General features: G+C 42.3%; 1 protein-coding gene across 1 annotated transcript in view; it reads right to left on the bottom strand.

Annotated features, from left to right (window-relative positions):
* LOC120526326 (retinitis pigmentosa 1-like 1 protein) overlaps positions 1 to 16,921 on the bottom strand; it is a 64,379-nt gene extending 47,458 nt beyond the window's left edge. Inside the window, 1 exon segment of the mRNA XM_039749470.1 lies at positions 16,433 to 16,921. The gene's annotated coding sequence lies outside the window, so the exon portion shown is untranslated.
* Positions 16,922 to 20,817: the final 3,896 nt, after the last annotated feature.

Raw genomic sequence — 20,817 nt, 5'->3', positions numbered from 1 at the left:
TATCAGTAGAGTCACCTCACTGTAAACTTGCACTACAGTTATAATAGTTCACAACCTGCGCCACTTTATAAAGCGTGTATTTACATATGATGACAACTGGCTTCTAAGTTGATTTAGATTTCCAAGCGCTTCCTTCTTGGAGCTCTTGATATCATTTTTAAGATGAAATGCAGCAAAAAAATGTTAACTTCATTTAAATAATTAAACATGTGAGGACATGGTGGGCAGCAGTAGCGATGACTTGGTGTCCTGTTTAGAGATTGTTCCTGCCTCACACTGTATTCTTGCTGGGGCTGGCACGACACTGGAAGGATAGACGGATAGAATAATTAAACAAGTACTACAAAGATATTTCAATGTTCCTTAAAAGTTTTGAAGAATCGGAGTTCTAAGCTTACAGATGGCTTAACCTCAATTACAGAGCTGATTGTGTGGCGATTGGGTATTTGGAGAAAGAAAAGCAAGGACAGGAATCGGAGGTTAGTACGTTTTAAAGAGACAGGACTGCTGTAATAAATTATTCCATCGAAGGTCGCGTACGGCACAGCAAGCATCTTGTGTTAGGCATGAACAATCACTGCACCACCGTGTTCCCATGTTTAATAACGTGCTTTAACTCCTAACATCATGAAAATGATATCACGTATACATCTCAGTATTTCAGTTATTCAGAGAGCTGTAATATCACGAATGTAATGGACTCTGTGTCCTGTCGGAGGAAAAGAGCCGGTTTAAGAAGCAAGTAGTGATTCACTCACACAGAGCACATAGAAGATCAAATACAAAACAAAGCGTTTAACGTGCTACTTTAGTTACGATGGGATTTGCGAAACTAGCAAATTAAACAATTTTAAGATGAAGTTTATGATGTTCTACTTTAATGACAAAATAAACTACATGATTAAAGTGGAAATTTCGTGATTAAAGTTGACATTTTGTGCTTTTTGCCCACTATGTCCCTTTTATTTTTCTTCTGTACCCTAATAAGCTTTCATTTGACATTCAGACGGTGGGCTGCGACTTCTTTTTTATATTAGCACTGTGTACTTTGTGAACTTGAGCTTTCGAGTTTCTCCGACACGCTATGTCACTCGATCGACTTCCTTTTGTTGCTCATACCACTGTTTAAACCAACAAATAGTACGTTTTTTCTTTGCCTCCACTTGGTATTCGGCAAAATTCTTCTTTTTCCCTCGTGCTTTTGCCATTATCTTTTCACAGAACGCTGAGCTTAAGGGCTATTTATACAGATTTGCACTTTCAAAGAGGTGTAATTCTGGGAGGAGTTTGGGCAGGACAGCAGGCGCATGCACGTGTGTTACTTTTCACGCTGACCGGGATTTATGGAGTGGAAGAACGTGGAAGTTGGTGTTCGCACAGATTTATGCATCTGGATTTCCGCTTTTGTCTGTACGCCATGTTTTAGTGTGAATGCACTGCGTTATGTATGAGGCCCCTGGTTACCACTCCGAGTCACACTCATATCTCCCAGCATCCATGAGGAAAACAATGCAGTGGAGGCACTGCTACTACCATGAGTCACTCGACTGCTGTGACTCTCTTCAGCCCCCTCCGAGTGTAGGCCGATTGCTCCTTCATCAGGGGCTCTATCCTGACCACCTGCCTCAACACATCCCAGAGCCACACAAGCACACACAACTACGAAGCCTGATTTATTTTATTTATTGGATTGGAGTAAAGGCAGCTTTAGGGTTTGTATCTCCCTGTTGAATTAAAGTATGCCATTGAATAAAAAAGTAAAAGCAAAAACAAAAAACGCTACATTAGCATTAAGTCATGCACTGGATAATTTGAACATAAAGCCCCCCCCCCTATTTAAATTTAGTGGAAAGCCACACCACCCTCTCAATTAGTTTGAAGGCATGCATTATTTAAAATGAGTACAAAGCCACACCTTCATTTAAAAAATGCTCAAACCACGCCCTGCTCAATATTAAAGCCACGCCTATTAAAAATCAGAATTAAGTGACACCCTAATCTTGGAAAGTCTACAACCAAGCATTGCTTGATTATAAAGTTACACCTCATTTAAAATTAGAGCAAATTTGTGCCCCGTTCTCAACTAGTCTAAACCCTCGTCTGATTGAATTCAAGCAAAGCTGCACCTTGTTTAAATCTTTATAAATGCAACACTCAATTTAAAATTTTATTAAAGCCACACCCAATTTAAAATTAGAGTTAAGTCACACCCAATCTAAAACTTGAGCAGAGCCACACCCAATTTAGAATATGAGTATAGCCACACCAAATTAAAATTTTAATAAAGCCATGTCCAATTTAAAATTAGAGTTAAGCCACACCCAATTTAAAATCTGAGCATAGCTACACCAAATTTAAAATTTTATTAAAGCTACGCCCCTTTTAAAATTAGAGTAAAGCCACGCCCTACTTAAAAATCATACTAAACCCACACCCAGTTTGAAATTTGAGTTAAGCCACACCCAATCTAAAATTACCCTAAAGCCAAACCCATTTTAAAATTCCAGTAAAGCCACACCCTATTTTAAATTATGCTTAAGCCACACCCTATTTAAAATGTACTGCTCAATATTAAAGCCACGCCTATTAAAATCAGAATTAAGTGACACCCTAATCTTGGAAAGTCTACAACCATGCATTGCTTGATTATAAAGTTACACCTCATTTAAATTTAGAGCAAATTTGTGCCCTGTTCTCAACTAGTCTAAACCCTCGTCTGATTTAATTCAAGCAAAGCTGCACCCTGTTTAAATCTTTATAAATGCAACACTCATTTTAAAATTATACTAAAATATTAAAATTTATAGTAAAGAGTTTAAAATTAAAGTAAAGGCATAGCTTATTCAAAATTATCCTAAAGCCACACCCCATTAAAAATTATACTAAAGCCACACCCAACATAAAATTAGAGTACAGGCACAGCTTATTCAAAACTCGGCTGACCCGCCTTTTAAGGCGACCGACTTTGAAGTTGACCACTTCTTAAGGCAATCCAATATGTAGATCAATTTGATATTTTATACAAACTCATTAATTTGGTTATATTGCATTTGAGCGGTATTACTTTAATACTCGTAGATTGTGTTATTTTTGTAATGAAATGTAAACTTTTTTTCTATATTGAGGTCGCCCTTTTGAACCCCCCTAATATTTACTACACGGTACTCCATCAACATTAATTATTTCCAGAGACATAATTTTGTCTATTTTTCCAGTGCATTGCGCACAAAAGCAAGGGAACGATGGGAGCACCAGAACTCTGCTCACATCATGTCGTTTCGTACCGTAAGCTGCAAGTAGTAAGTCTATGATAAGCGGAATACCACTACGCTTTCCACTCACGGGACGGAAGGACAACCCCGACCGCTTTTATATAGTAAGAAAGAAGAAGAAGGAGATATCGCACAGTCTGGAGTAGAAAATCATCTTTTACCTGGAAAAACGAAACTACAAATCCCATCGTGCATTGCAAAATGGACAGGGAGTGTGTGAAACTCCGCGCCTGCGTAGCACTAACGGGACGGAAGGACAATCCCGACCGCTTTTATATAGAAGGATGATACTAAAGCCACACCCTATTCAAATATTGGTAAAGTCACACCCAATCTAAATTTATGAATAAAGCCACTCCCAGTTTAGAATTATACAAAAACCCACAGCCAACTTGCCCATTCTATTCTAGGCTGCTAAAAATGAAAGTCCACTCTACAGTACGGTACTTAAAATAGCAATAAATTCACAGTCTATTTTTGATTAATATGTAGCTACACCTCACTTAAATGAATATTAAATTACACCCAGCTTACAATTACCGTAAAGCCACATCACATTAGGTCTATGGTTTAAACGAGTATAAATTCATTAAATTAGAATAAAGTGAATCATCATGTTGAGACCACCCATTAGGGCGGATGCCAAACCCACAGTCAGTGTAACTGTGACCGCCTGTATGAATGAAACCAAAGGCCGAGGGCTCAGGGCCCAGCGCTGCCTGCTACTGTACACTGACAGTAAAACATGACGTGAAGTGAGGGTGTGCTGCGTCCTGCTCAGACTCTAAATTCTCATATCTCTCTGTTTTTGCTCCTCTATGTGTTCAATCAGGCAGTTACTCCTCTGTTGATGTCACATATTGGTTTTTATCTCATTATTTTTTGATTTCATCTCCGCAGACGTCCCCATGATGCATTTCCCAACTTTCACCTGACCATTTCCCAGGCGCCCCCCCAGTACTTACTGTAGAGGTCCAGGAGTGTTTATGGTGTCCCTCTCCTAGGGGGTCCTCGTTACTTACTCACGTCTAACTTCTCTCTTAGACCCTGCACTGACACACAAACATCACAAGGATCCAGGAGTCTGGCCTGATGATGCCTCTCTATTTGAACTGCACAGCTTAGTCACAGTTTCTCATGTGAAGTCATCAGGCTGAGCTGCCTTCTCTGTCACCTCAGGACCTCAAGACACTGAGTTTGTGTGGTCCAAGCCACTCTATCCAGTATCATACAGACGGGCAGCCACCCACTGAGCATGCTGGGTCATGAATGACTGCCCAGGCCTGTGTGAAGCACCCGGCTGCTGCCTTCTTCTGGTCCTTCCACAGACCTCCCTGTTTAGACTCCATACGGCTTTCATGGCGGCTCCCCGATGTCTCAGACTCCTAATTATCTTCAAGTCGTCTCCTCAGTTTCATTCACACCCTACTGGCTTTCCTTCTCAGTTTTCCTTCACGGCTGCCCACTTTCTGCTCAGCAGTTAGTCACACTGGTCTGACTCAGTCTGTTAGCGTCTCTCACGGCAGAGAGTGACGCAGCCTGCAGGCCTCGGTTAGACACGCATGGTGGGGTTTCCTTAAAATCTGAACAATTGATTCACGCCTCACAGACCACCGTGCACAGCACGTGCACTCGCTCAGTGGAGCCCTCTTGTGGGTACAACAACAACAACATTTATTCCTCTAGCACTTTTTCATGCAAATGGTGGAGCTCAAAATGCTTTCTTTAAAAGATGAAGAAAGAAAAGTTTAAATGAAACCAAATACTAAGTATCCATCCATCCTCTTCCGCTTATCCGGGGTCGGGTCGCAGCTTAAGCAGAGAGGCCCAGACTTCCCTCTCCCCGGCCACTTCTTCTAGCTCATCTGGGAGAATCCCAAGGCGTTCCCAGGCCAGCTGGGAGACATAGTCCCTCCAGCGTGTCCTGGGTCTTCCCCGGGGCCTCCTCCCGGTTGGACGTGCCCAGAACACCTCACCAGGGAGGCGTCCAGGAGGCATCCTGATCAGATGCCCGAGCCACCTCATCTGACTCGTCTCGATGCTCTACTCTGATCCCCTCCAGGATGACTGAGCTTCTCACCCTATCTTTGAGGGAAAGCCCAGACACCCTGCGGAGGAAACTCATTTCAGCCGCTTGTATTCGCGATCTCGTTCTTTCGGTCACTACCCATAGTTCATGACCATAGGTGAGGGTAGGAGCGTAGATCGACTGGTAAATTGAGAGCTTTGCCTTACGGCTCAGCTCCTTTTTCACCACGACAGACCGATGCAGAGCCTGCATCACTGAGGACGCCGCACCGATCCGCCTGTCAATCTCACGCTCCATTCTTCCCTCACTCGTGAACAAGACCCTGAGATACTTGAACTCCTCCACTTGGGGCAGGATCTCACCCCCAACCCTGAGAGGGCACTCCACCCGTTTCCGACTGAGGACCATGCTCTCGGATTTGGAGGTGCTGATTCCCATCCCAGCCGCTTCACACTCAGCTGCGAACCGATCGAGAGAGAGCTGAAGATCACGGCCTGATGAAGCAAACAGGACAACATCATCTGCAAAAAGCAGTGACCCAATCCTGAGTCCACCAAACCGGACCCCTTCAACACCCTGGCTGCACCTAGAAATTCTGTCCATAAAAGTTATGAACAATACTAAGTAACGAAGAATAAAGTCCATCCATCCATTCAATATCCAACTCGCTATATCCTAACTACAGGGTCACGGGAGTCTGCTGGAGCCAATCCCAGCCAGCACAGGGCGCAAGGAAGGAAACAAACCCCGGGCAGGGCGCCAGCTCACTGCAGAAAGAGTAAAGTAAGGGCAGAAAAAAAAAAAATCAAAAAAAGGGTCCCAGAGGGGACAGGAGAAAAAAAAAACAAAACACAATCTGCGGGGGTTCCAAGGCCACGAGACCACCCAGCCCCCTTACTGGGCATTCTATCTAACATCAATGATATCAATCAGTCCTCTTGGCTTTCAGGCTTCACGTGGAAGAATTTGATGATGATGATGGTCATGTGGATGTCGGGCCTTCAATCCATCAATGGAGGGACTGCAGGTTACAATCCATACATCCTATTGGCTGGCATAGGTAACCACTCTGGAAGGGTGAAATGAGTTTTCCATCCCAGTGGCCCCAGCACAACTATCTAAGGGACTTCCAAGTGCACACCCACACCTGCAGGGCTAAATGGGAGCTGTACTTTCAATGGGCATTCCTTACTGGGTTGCATGGGAGCCACCAGGGGGAGCAGGTGGGAAAAGCTATCCCCACTGGCTATCTCGGAAATGATTTGTGGATGCAGTATGGTGGCACTGGAAGTACTTCCTGGTCCAGTATAAAGGAGAATGCTCCACTTCACCTAGAGGGAGCTGGTGTCGGTTACGAAGAAAGTGCAAAGTTTACCAGGAGGAAGAGTTTGAAGTGAAACTTTATTGTAACATGTCATGGAGAAAGTTAACATTAATGGTGTCAATAAAAGCCTTTACTTGCACCGGAAATCATGTCTGGAGTTTGGGGTACTGCTACGCCCCCTACTGGCCTCAGTCCCAAAGGACTGTTTCAAACTGATGGTTCAATCAATGCCTTGAAGACTTTGGTGTGTTTTCGAGGGGCAACGCTGGGTTGGGGTTTGGGGTTGCTCAACCCAGTACTAGATAGGTAGGCCCTTAAACCTGAAAACTTTTCACAGACAGTAGAGGTTAGCAGCTCTGTGGGTTCAAATCACAGTCTGGTTGCTGTCTGTGTGGACCCTGCATGTTCTCCAAATGACTATGTGGCATCTTCTCAAGAGACTTTAGTTTTCCTCCAAATAGAAACAAACTACGATCATCAGCAGCTTTTACATTACTGAGTGCAACCGATTTTAAGGGTGCCCTGCTGCCCACCCAGGTTTGTTTTCCAAAAAGGATGGGATGGATTCCCAAGTATACATTAACTTACTGTAAATGTCTAATGGACTAAGAGGGTCCATGTCCCATCGTTATGTCTCATTTCACCTCATCTCTTTAGGTCTCAGCTCATACAATTAGTCCTGTCTGTTAACAGCTTTAATTCTACAGCTCCTTGTCCGAGCGAGAGCTGTGGGAGAGATGGCACACTGAGTCACAGCGCCCAGTTACCTCACTCAGGGCTGGAACTGGTCAGAGAATACGAGACGGGAAGGAACGAAAAGCAGCGCTAGGCCCAAATATGGCAGTGGGAGCTCCTCGCTTCATTAACTTTTCTGTTTCCTGTTTCTGTGCTGAGCACACAAATCCCAAATTAGCACACCAATGATGTCTGCACATCCCATCTCTGATGTGTGAGTTAAATATTTTCCTCTTTATTGTTTTGGTTTTTTTTTTTTTAAAGACTTTATAGAGGAATTTATCATCCGTGGAAAACACAAGCAGAGCCAAAGGCAGTTAGCAACCACGTCCAAGAGCTGGAGTTCAGTTACGGAAATTTAAATTGTACAGTAGATCACAACTTGGATTTATAGAATACTCATTGACTGCAAAGTGGTCTTTACCCCAGAGTGCAGATTGAACTATTTTTGACCCCACGGGGAAATATGGCTTTCTACAGAAGTTCTTTAGATAGATAGATAGATAGATAGATAGATAGATAGATAGATAGATAGATAGATAGATAGATTGTTGAAAAGCACTATATAGATAGATAGATAGATAGATAGATAGATAGATAGATAGATAGATAGATAGATAGATAGATAGATAGATAGATAGAATTCCAGCAAGGCCTCATGGACATTGGAGTTTTAATGCACAGCCCTGCTGGATACAAAGAGGTCTGCCAGGGGTCGCTACAGGGAGGCACTGGGACTGCTATTTGCCCTATAACCCGGAAGTACGTCTTAGTCACAGCGACAGAGGAAATGACTTACTTCCAGGATGAGGAAAAGGAGTTTTCACCTGACTCGGAAGTGTTAAGAATCACATGGACTGAGGGATCAGAAACACTTCCGGGTCAAGGACTATAAAAAGGATTGTGGGAGATCCCAGGGTTGAGCTGAGTCGGGTGGCAGGGTGACAACACGTCTGGGAGTGGAGGTTTGTGTATTTGGTTATTGTTATAGTTTATGAGTATAGTGGAGTGTAGGGTGCTTTGTGCACTTTGTTATTAAAATAAAGAAAATTATTGGACTTTAATCTGGTGTCTGGTCAAAGGGTTCAAGGGGACGACAGCGCACCCCATCTGTCAAAATAGATAGATAGATAGATAGATAGATAGATAGATAGATAGATAGATAGATAGATAGGAAAGGCACTATATAAAAGATAGATAGATAGATAGATAGATAGATAGATAGATAGATAGATAGATAGATAGATAGATAGATAGATAGATAGATAGATAGATAGATAGATAGATAGATAGATAGATAGATAGAAAATGCTTCAAATTAAAACCTGCAGACAGTGTGCCCCTCCAGGACTGGAGTTTGAGACCACTAACCTGACTGTATATAGAAACTCACAGCTGTCCATTCTGTCCCCATTACTGTCCTATTTAGTGTCCTTCAGCATTCATTCATTTAATCTGCCTGGCCAACAACTTTAAAAATACAAAGACAAGGAACACAGAGAATCTCATAACTGACTATTAAGTTCCCAGCACAGCCTTGAGCTGTCCATTCTGTCCCCATTAGTTCCCTATAGTGTGACCTTCCACAAGTCACATTACCTATCAAGGCAACAAACATAAAAATAAAGAAACACTCATCCACAAGCTAGCAAGAACTTCACTGTTACAATAATGAGGCTAGAAACCTGCACGCCACCTCATAATGGTGTTCATTACTGAAAGGTGCTGCACAGAAGGTCAGTTTGGCTGTTAGAATCCCACCGCCTTATCACTATAGTAAAAATATGGAAACAAGCATCCAGATGGCCACTAAGAGCTTCACTGTAATCTATACAGTATGTGACAATAGTGACAACATCATCTTGTATGACACCTCATAATGTTGTTCATTTCTGGTGCTGCATAGAATGTCACAGCTGGACTGTTAAGTCCCCTCCACAGATCACTATTATAAAGATATGGAAAGAAGCATCCATAGCCACTAAGTACTTCAATGTAGTCTGTATATGTGACAATAGTGACAACATCATCCTGTATGACACCTTATAATCTTCATTTTTGGAAGGTGCTATATAGAATGTCACAGTTGGATTGTTAAGTGCCCCATCCCCCCGTCCCCCCGACACTATTGTAAAAATATGGAAACAAGCGTCCACATGCTACAATGTACTTCAATGCAGTCTTTATATATGTGACAGTAGTGACAACATCATCAGAATCAGAATCCCTTTATTGCTAACATGTGAGACACACCAGAGTTGACTTTGGTGAAGTGCATAAACATGGAATACAAGACTTTTAGGAGGAACGCAATTTCAGCCCCCCATTTACCGGATACTGTGCAAACCACTATACAAATATAACAATTTCTTGAACAAAAACCTTTACAAACTTCAATAGTCCCATCAAATAAATAGAAAAACTTTACAAAATAATATAAATATCAAATAGTACAAGTTAAGCAAGTATGAAGTATTCACAAATAGACAAACAGCACAGTTACATGTTATACGTTGTGAAAACAGTCAGGAGTAACGCTATGTAAGTTTATTTAGGATCTGAATAATCCGAGGAAAGAATCCACGGAGATGGTGCTGTGGCATGCGGCTGGGGGTGGAGCTCAGCCGGGACGCCCAGAGAACCTCCAGACCACGAGGGGGCGATCGACCTGGTTGTGTTGGGGGCCACGGGTAGAGGGCTTGAAGCACAACCCTGTAGGGGCCCGTGGCCACCACCAGGTGACACCCTGGTGCCTGAAGGACCCTGGACCTCAGCACTTAAGCCAAACCAGGAAGTGCTTGGGGGAAAAAGACTGGGGACACCCGGAGGGCTTCCAGGTGCGCAGCCGGCACTTCCGCCACACTGCGGTGTGGCCAGGACTGATTGCCGGGGAGCAGCTGGAGCCCATCCAGGTTCCCATTTAAGGGGCTGTCTCCCTCCAGTCAGCAGTGGATGTCGGGTGGAAGTGGACAGAGCTGGAGAGAGAACGGGAAGCGGTCAAGAGAGAGGCACAAAGGACTGTGTGGCCTGGACAATTGGGGAATCGGTGCAAGAGGCACTCGGGAGTGCACGTTGATTTGTAAATAATTATTGTTAATAAACAGTGCCAACGATGTCTGTCTGTCTGTGTCCGGGTCCAAGTTCACAATATATATATATATATATATATATATATATATATATATATATATATATATATATATATATATATATATATATATATATATAAATGAGTGTGTATGTGTATCCATCCATTTTCCAACCCTCTGAATCCGAACACAGGGTCATGGGGTCACAGGGCACAAGGCAGGAATCAATCCCAGGCAGGGTGCCAACCCACCGCAGATGTGTATTTATATACTATATATATATATATATATATATATATATATATATATATATATATATGTATATATATATATATATGCATACAGTATATATAGCAGCTGGCTTACTCCTTTAACATGGTGGTCGATACTTAGCATGTAAAGCCCTCCAGTTAGTTTTAGGAGAAACTTTAAGACATCTATAAAACATTACAGTGATGTAAGGCTATATATATATATATATATATATATATATATATATATTTATAAATATATATTATTGAGCGCGTGTGTGTATTTATATACTGTACATATGTATACAGTATATATAGCAGCTGGCTTACTCCTTTAACATGGTGGTCGGTACTTAGCTTGTAAAGCCCTCCAGCCAGTTTTAGAGACTAAACTCTAAGACATTTGTAAAGCATTTTGACGATATAAGGCGCTATATATACACAGATATGTATACTGTATATATCTAAAAGAAATATTGATTTAACTTCTGAGTCCTTCACGCTTACATTGCATCTGGTTTATTCCTGTAAATTGGAGGTGTACATTTGAAGTGTAAAGCTCTCCAGCCAGGTTTAGAGGCTACACTCTAAGACTTTTATAAAGCTCCTTGGCAGTGTAAGGCACTATATAAATAAAGGACTGATTTAACTTCCCCAGTCCATCACTCTTTCTGCACCATGTTTGCTCCTTTAAAATGACGGTGCACACTTGGAGTGTGAAGCCCTCCAGCCAGTTTTAGAGACTAAACTAAGACATTTGTAAAGCTCTTTAGCGATGTAAGGCGCTATATATATCAAAAATTGATTTAACTGCTCAGTCCTTCACTTTTTCCTGCAGCTGGCTTACTCTTGTAAATTGAAGGAGTACATTTGAAGTGTAAAGCTCTCCCGCCAGTTTTAGAGACTAAAGTTGAAGACACTTGTAAAGCACTTTGACAATGTAAGGTGCTATATATGCATACATATCTAAAATAAAGATTGATTTAACTCCTCAGTCCATCGCCCTTTCTGCAGTTAGCTTAATATTTTAACATGGTGGCCCACACTTAGAGTGTAAAGCCCTCCAGCCATTTTTAGAGACTAAACTGTAAGACATTTGTAAAGCTCTTTGGTGACGTAAGGCACTATATATATCAAAGATTTATTTAACTGCTCACTCCATCGCTCTTTCTGCAGCTAGCTTGCTCATTTAAAAAAGTGTTTCACACTTGAACTTTAAAGTCTTCCTGTTACTTTTCATCTATTTTGCAATTAATCTGCCTTTGTTCTATATAGCATGTTTCATGGTGAGCCCCACTTAAAGCAATGGAAAGGTAGAATTCAGTTAAATTATTACAGTCTCCCCAGCCTGAGCAGACTGAGCAGCTCCACTCAACAGTAAATCCGTCATGGACGTCTTCTGTGCCCGTCGACAACAACACCATCTGCCTCGACACAATAACAAAATAAATGAAGAGAAACCGAACATTCTACTTACTCTGACAGGTGTCTTGATATCCCCGAGGTTATCCAAAGAGAAAGCCCACGGGGGAGTCCAGTTCAAGTAATTAGACACTAATGAAGTTGTCGGTGCGCGCCAGGCGGTGGTCTGTGCAGAATGCCAGTGTGAAGCTGTGAGCCGCAGCCCGCTCCCCCCCACCAAAGAAAAGGCCAAGAGGCTAATCGGCGCCTTTAGAAGCTAAGGATAGATCTCAAAGCTCACCTAATCACCTTGAAGGAGGAGAGCTGAAGCCTGCAAGAGGAATTAGGGGCAGGGCCTGGGCTCCTCCGAGTTGCGTAAAGTCCTTGTAGAGGACACGTTTAAAATCTGAGAGGCCAGAACAGTTATGAAAATCTCCTGCCTGCGGCCACTGGTGACCTTCTTTAAAGCTTCAAAGGCTGCACTTTTCCCTTTTAAAGCCAAACATCTGAACAGGCCCAGAAAGAGGGTTTTGATAAATAAAGAGAAGGTCACGCCAGGTGGGGCAACGGGCACTGTGAGTGTTCTCGAGACTTCAGAGGTGATATGTACCCACAGCATTACGCCTTCACCCACCAATATTCTGCTTTTCTGGAATTTTCTTGTTTCCATCCATCCATCCATCCATCCAAACGCACTTATCCAAGGCAGCAGGAGCCTATCCTTGCAAGCACATGTCACAAGGCAGGAACAAAACCTAGGCAGGGCACCAATACAGTGCAGTAGGGCCTTCTTAAGATTTGTAAATGCATTTCTTAGAGCACAGTGCCCCCTTCCAGCAACAGATATGCAGTGAATCTGACTAGTAACATCAAAAGCAGCTGAGCATCTGGCCAAACCTTGTGAAACCGTACTCTAGAGGAACTACGAGCAATCACTTCAGCTGCCAGGCCACCTACAAAACAAAGAAGAACTTGCAAGGCAATTGAAAGGTGCTATATAGGATGTCACAGTTTGACTTTTAGGTCCCTTCTGGTGTATTACTGGAGGAATCTCACCTGCTGTTCAACACATCTGGTAAAAATTCCCATGTAAGTGCAAAACATTTGACAAAGGTGCTTACTCTGAAAAGGCACTATATAGAACTCAAATCTGCTACTTTGGTATCTATCTATCTATCTATCTATCTATTATATAGTGCCTTTCATATCTATCTATCTATCTATCTATTATATATTGCCTTTCATCTATCTATCTATCTATTATATAGTGCCTTTCCTATCTATCTATCTATCTATCTATCTATCTATCTATCTATCTATCTATCTATCTATCTATCTATCTATCTATCTATCACTGCCCTTCACACTTATCTATCTATGATGTAGAGCAGAGCCATTCCCATCTATCTATCTATCTATTTGAATTTCATGTATGTTAATGATGTGTATTAAAAATAGTCCTTCCAAAAACAGCTACACCAAGAGCTATTTTGAAACCCCTGTTGGTGTCCACCTAATCAAGCATTTCAAAGGCTTCAATACATAACACAGATTAGAAAGTGAAGATCAGGGATCCTGTCACTTATCCCAGATGATGAGCTCTTCAAGTAACCCGACTCTGTGCCAAGTCCTCGAGTGACTCCATTATCAGTCCACACCTCAAACCTTAGCGTTATGATGCTACTGCCAACTGGTGGATAAATGCAGAACAGCAGGCTACCTTGCAAACTCATATGTGCAGTGAAACAAAAGGAGTGTGTCTGCCAAAATGACTGATTAGTACTCATTAAAGGTTCTGATTTCCCCAGTGTCAACATGGGAAGTTTGGAAGTAACCTGCGTAGTGGACACTCCTTTCTAATCTCTTGCCGCTTCTGGCCACTCACTTTTCAGGAGCTCCTTGCAGGAAGCATTTGTTGCATGTTTGCTTTCTGCCTCCCAGTATCCTCTGTCGCTGAGAGGTGCAGTTTACAGTGCAGGCCCAATGTGGTCAGGACGTCATGTTTATAACACACCACAGCTCCCTGGGAAGAGAGGGAAACAATGCCTGACAGATCCCTGTAACCTACCCCCACATTTTTGTTGTCTTTTTATTGATTGCCATGGCAACAGCAGGACATACACTGAGTGACTTTTAATATGTAATCAGGTAACTGGAGAGAAGTGCAAAACCAGCCATTGGCCAATGCTTTGTCTCTTGTGTGCCTCTGAAGAGGGTCCTACTGTGACATGAAACAAGCTCTTCATAAATGGGATCATCACAACATCAGAGACAAACCCTTGAAAACCAGGCAAAGGGATTGTGAAAGGCAAAATCTTTAAAGGTTCTGGGGGTGGCATGGCATATGCCCATCATCAGTCTGTTAACTTGCATTTAAATGATAAGTGATGAAGAGGGTAGATAGCCACTGCATTCTGGTGTTTAAGGTATAGATAGAAAAGTCACTATATAGTAGATAGATAGATAGATAGATAGATAGATAGATAGATAGATAGATAGATAGATAGATAGATAGATAGATAGATAGATAGATAGATAGATAGATAGATAGATAGATAGATAGTCACTATTTTCGATATCTTGCCAGTCATCATATTTTCTGTGCCAAGTCAGGTCTGATTTGTCTCCCCCAGTTTTGTACTTGTGTTGATTGCCATGGCAACAGCAGCATATGCTCTCCATGGCTCCTTAACAGATAAATGTGATGCTGAAGTCAAGGCAGAGAGAGGCTCTGAAGAAGCTTTTGTCTTGGCTTGAAACAACTAAGCATTTGCTGGAATATTCCTGGTATTATAGTTAAATGGGGGGGGAGTAGGGGGGTGGGGGTGTTTATTAGAGGGAGAAAATGTTACAGACTGAAGACCACAAATCCAGAATACTTAGATCAAGTGAGACAGCCTGAAAATGTTTACTGTTCACTTCATTTTGAATTTTATCAATCGATAGATAGATAGATAGATAGATAGATAGATAGATAGATAGATAGATAGATAGATAGATAGATAGATAGATAGATAGATAGATAGATAATTAAATGAAAGGCACTATATAATAGATAGATAGATAGATAGATAGATAGATAGATAGATAGATAGATAGATAGATAGATAATTAAATGAAAGGCACTATATGATAGATAGATAGATAGATAGATAGATAGATAGATAGATAGATAGATAGATAGATAGATAGATAGATAGATAGATAAATGAAAGGCACTATATGATAGATAGATAGATAGATAGATAGATGATAGATAGATAGATAGATAGATAGATAGATAGATAGATAGATAGATAGATAGATAGATAGATAGATAGATAGATAGATAGATAGATAGATAGATAGATATTGCTACAATCCATACAGATAATAAAGCAATGAATTTTTAAATGTAACTAAGTGGGCCAACCAGGAATAAAAGCACAATAAAACACTTTAAAAATAAGTTGTTTGGTTGAGCACAAATGTATGATGGGGCCTCAGTGTCCCAGGATTAGTGATTTGCCACTCTGGAATCTGCCCCATGGGATATCAACCCTAAACAGCACCTCCAAGCCCACTGGCATTTATTAAAAAGAAAGCTTGTCAGACGTGTGACTCTAACGCCCATTGAAGCTGAACCCCTCATATAAGGAAGTCAAAATGAAAACGTGGGATCATTTTGATGTTGACGGACCGCAAATAGTGTTTGAACATTAATGATAAAACAACCACAGGTTAAAATTCCAAAAGGACACTTCCACCACCTTGCCCTTTTTAGTTTGAAGATGGTCAGTCATTTTACAGCTCACTTAGTCCTAAACAGGGTGCCAGGGGTGCTGGAGTCTATCCCAGCAAGCACAGGGCACAAGGGAGGAACAAGCCCAGGACAGGGAGCCTGTCCATCAGAGGGTGAACACACACACACACACACACGCACACACACACGCACACACACACGCACACACACACACGCACACACACGCACACACACACACACACACACACACACACACACACACACACACACACACACGCACACACACACACACACACACACACACACACACACACACACACACACCTGACACGCCAGGGCCAGTTTAGCATTGCCTGTCCATCTAACCTGCATACTAAATACAAAGTTTGATGAAATCAGTTTTGTTCGAGAAGCAGGCCATGCAACTGAATGTGAGGCTGGTAAAGTGGAGGCCTTTAGTGAGTGAAACTCATCTGTGCCTTTATCCCCACCAAAGCCCCCTTGTAATTGAGTTGTATATTATTTTATCTTACTTGATAATTAAGAACAGAACAGCCCACTACCAGTAACCCCGTCTATGCCAGCCTACCTCTTATTCACTCCGTTTCTGACATCCTCCTTCTTGGCATCGCCCGCCAGACCATTTAAATCCAGGTCGAGCTTTGGTCCAGGTGTTCTTTGGCCCCCTCCTGATTCCCTCCTGGTCCCCCCAGGTTATCCACAAAAGAAAGCGGCAGAATAAGCGTACATGAAAGACGAGCCGAGCCAAGCAGTAACCCCCTACTCGTTCCAGCGCCTTGCTACTCCTCTATTTCCATCTTCCTCTTCCCGTCTTCGCCTTTCGGCTGGGAGCTGCTGAGTCGATTGCAGGAATCCCCACTGCCTGCTGTCATTTTTTTTTTTTTTTGCCTGCGCAACACAGTCGCGCTAATCATTCAATTACAATAATTCCCTGCTCCACAAGTTCACATGCGGAGAAGGAGCAATTGGATTGATGCAAAAGAGCTTTAGCTGTCCTCAGCCATCTGTAGCTGATGGATTTAACTCTCAGATCGGTAAGCTCCACAGGTTTGCACGCCATTGCGTTAGTAGCAGAATGAGCCAATTAGCTTTCTTCCTGCTGATTTTCCTTTTCGCTTTGTTCTCAGCCATGATGCAGAAACAATGATTGATATTTCTGACACTTTTCTGCTCAGAGGTAGGATGAACCTGTGAGCTCCTTCATTGAGTGTGAAGTAACTGACTACTTGCTATCCATTATGATGGGAATGTTACTGTTATCTATATTTTTAATTAGGAACTAGGGTCTTGAACTGTATAGACCCTTGAGCCGATTAATGGGTGTGCTAGGACGACAGGCCCATCAGCCCCAAAGGCTGTTCTGTGTACAGTATGGCCCCGAGAGTTTTTCTTGACTAGAACATAAAAAGACCCAAAAGATTAGTCATTAGCTGAAAAAGGAGTCAAGGGGCAAGCAGGACAAAGGTTCAGCGGGACGGAGAATTGGACAGTTTGACGAAGTTACAAAAAGACGCACAGCCTGAATGGATATTCCTTCAGCATTACCAAGTCCCTGTAATGTAATGACAGCAGTCAAAAAAGCAAACCCGATTTGAATTCTATGTGGTCTTGTTACAATTGTATTGGTCTAAAGTTGGCTGTTTGGGATTGGTTTTGAACCAGAGGCCATTCTGTACCACGATGCCTTGTTGGCCCAAAGATTTTACAGTACTGTATAAAGTTGCTCACTTTACCCCTCCCTCCTTCTCTCTCTCTTTCTCACCATGGCCATGAAGAGCACACAATGAGGAGCACAACATGGCAGCCATTTTGAAACAGGCATGTGGCCTTTTCTGAAGAAAGCTGACTAGAAATGATGACTTGACCAGAGACATTCAGTAACTGTGTGCTGCCTGAAATTACACCTGTACCATTTATCCACTTGTCAACATTCACATGTACTTTGCTTCATTATTATTAGTTTATGACTATTATCAAAAATCCTTTTTTAAACATGTGTAACTTAACTCCTGCTTGTCTTTTACTCTGTGTAATTTTCACAGGTTATAGATGTAGAAGGGAAGGTAGGGAGAAGTTATAAAATTCAGTCCCTGATAAACAGTGGTAAGTCTAAGGAAATTGAGGCCTTTTGATAAAATCTACACAATAAAAGGTATGAAAGGGGAAAGTAGAATTATTTATGACTCTACCAAATCAAAACAGCCCCCTTTTAATTCTTCTTGAGCTAGAAAGGAAGAAATGGACTCAAGTCAAAGTTCAAAGAACAAAGAACTATAAATCAATGAACTCTGATGGACAGAAGAGCCCGCCTATGAGGATTCACTGATTTTGTAACTGGAGGTGACTTTAATCTAATCGCCAATGAGGAGACACTGAATTGTAACTGGAAGTGACTTTAAGCTAATCGCCAATGAGGAGACTCTGAATTGTAAACTGAGGTGACTTTAATCCAATCGCCTATGAGGAGACACTGAGTTGTGACTGGAAGTGATTTCAATCCAATCGCCTATGAGGAGACACTAAGTTGTAACTTGAGGTGACTTTAATGCAATCGCCTATGAGGAGACTGATTTTGTAACTGGAAGTAACTTTAATGCAATTGCCTATGAGGAGACACTGAGTTGTAACTTGACGTGACTTTAATGCAATCGCCTATGAGGAGGCACTGAGTTGTAACTGGAGGCAGCAGTGAAATTTTGTTTTCTTCTTCAAAAAAGTGTTACAGAAACTATTGTTATTGAAACGGTATGACAACCCTGAACCACCCACCGTACTCACTGGATTTAGCTCCCTGTGATTTCTTTTTGTTTCCTCGGATGAAAAAAGACTTGAAATGAAGGCGTTTTGCTGTCATCGAAGAGGTAAAACAAGAAACGACCAGAACATTAATAGGCATTACTTCAGACGAATTAAAAAAATGTTCCGAACAATGGAACAAAAAGTTAGATAAGTGTATTTCCGCCAATGGAGAGTACTTTGAAGGAGACTAATTGTAGTTTGTACAGAAAATTAAATGAAACACGTTTTAAAAATATTTCCGGTTATTTTTGGGTCCCCCCTCGTATAAGAAGACAGTACCTGTCAAATAAGACAAAGAGTACCCAACATGTGGTTTGCTGGCTCATCAGTTGTGCGCACCTTTGTTTCCTCTTGCGGGGATCGAACTTCGAAAGTCAGTGTCTGAGGCAAAGCTGTTGACATTACGCCACGGTAGCTGGCTTACTTACTTGACAGAGTGAAGATCGGAGTATTGCATGCATAGGTCTGAATCGCAATCTGATAATCTGGGTGGTCACCTACTGGGTAACACTAGTGGGAGGTCAGCCAGTCGGCAGAAATCGGTCACGTCCTCTCAGTTGGGAGAACCAGTTCATAGATTTGTGGATACACTGTAAAGTTTACAGCCAAATAATACTAAGGGTACACGACATGTGTTTTGCCCTAATTGGGTGTATGCACTTTTTACTAGGATCGAGCCTCAGACTCTGTGCCACTGCGGCTGGTTTGCTTCCTTGACAAGGTGAAGACTGGAATATTACATTTATAGGTCTGTGTCTCAATCTAATAATTTGGGCGCTCACCTACCAGGTAAGGCTTGTGGTTGGTCGGCCAGTTGGCAAACATCTGCCACGTCCTCTCAGTTGTGAGAAGCAGATCATAGATATGTGACGTACAGTACCTGCCAAATAATATAAAAGGGAACACGCCACAAGGTTCACCCTTATTGAGGATCAAACCTTGAATGTCAGCACCTGAGGCAAAGCCAAATAATACCAAAAGTACACAACATGTGTTTCGCCCTTACTGGGGCTCATCAGGTGTATGTGCCTTTGGTTCCCTTTGCGGGGATTGAACCTTGGATGTCAGCACCCTAGGGACAGCCTCAGAATTTGCACCACGGAAGTTGGTTCGCTTACTTGACAGGGTGAAGATCAGAGTATTGCATGTATAGGTCGGCAAAATCTGCCATGTCCTCTCAGTTGCAAGAAGCAGATCACAGACATGCTACAGAGTACCTGCCAAATAATACAAAGCAAAGGGAGACACCGAGAGTCAGAGATATAGTTTAAGATGAGGAAGCTCACTGAGGAGGAGTGAAGGGAGAGAAGGAAAGAAAGAGAGACGAAAAGGAGTTACTGTATGGTGTTGGAGAAAGAAGCCTGGAATGGAAATGTATTTGTGCAATAAATCATCCATCCACTTATCCATCCATCCATTATCCAACCCACTATATCCTAACACAGGGTCACGGGGGTCTGCAGTAAATCATTTTGTATTATTGTGCTTAGGATTTGGGGTTTTGGTACACCCCCTAGTGGTCACAGCATCTTGTGGAATCTATGCCATGAAGAATGAATGCTGTTTTGAAAGTTAAAGGAGGTCCTTCCTTCCTAACCCTAACCCTAACACTAACTCTAGTGGCCAAAACATCTTAACTGTTTGAGAGCAGAATATTTTTTCAGTTTTCTGAAAAGCACACAAAGCAATGGTTTCACATATAAATCAACATAAAACGTCTGTTGCGACGTGCCGTGGCTGCTGTTGGCACATGTTCGGCATCTCTGGCGGCAGTGGCTACGCGGGGGTGCCTCGATGGCCAGCAGGCATGCATGATGAGCCGGCTGCCTGGAAGTCTTTATGCAGTAGGTGGGTGGCGACGGCAGTCGCAGTGCAATGCAATATGGTTTGTTACTCTTGTCATCATAAGCGGTGGTCCTCGCAGGACCAGCTACACAAACGTGTTAAGCACCACGATCAGCTGGGGACTGATCAGCTGATGCTGGTCTCTCACTTTCCCTTTTGACCACCATCTCCAGATCACTTGCATCAAATTCCAAGTCCGGTTCAGTGATTATATGTAAAACGTCCATGGAGTATTTTAATTTACACATTCGCTTTGGTCTCTCTCAAGATGTCGATGTCATTTTAGAGGTTGTTTGCTCTTCGGGAATC

This window comes from Polypterus senegalus, chromosome 3 (genome assembly GCF_016835505.1).
Source record: "Polypterus senegalus isolate Bchr_013 chromosome 3, ASM1683550v1, whole genome shotgun sequence".
NCBI lineage: Eukaryota > Metazoa > Chordata > Cladistia > Polypteriformes > Polypteridae > Polypterus > Polypterus senegalus.
The sequence above is the reverse complement of the archived record's forward strand: the minus strand, read 5'-3'. Positions and strand labels throughout refer to the sequence as shown.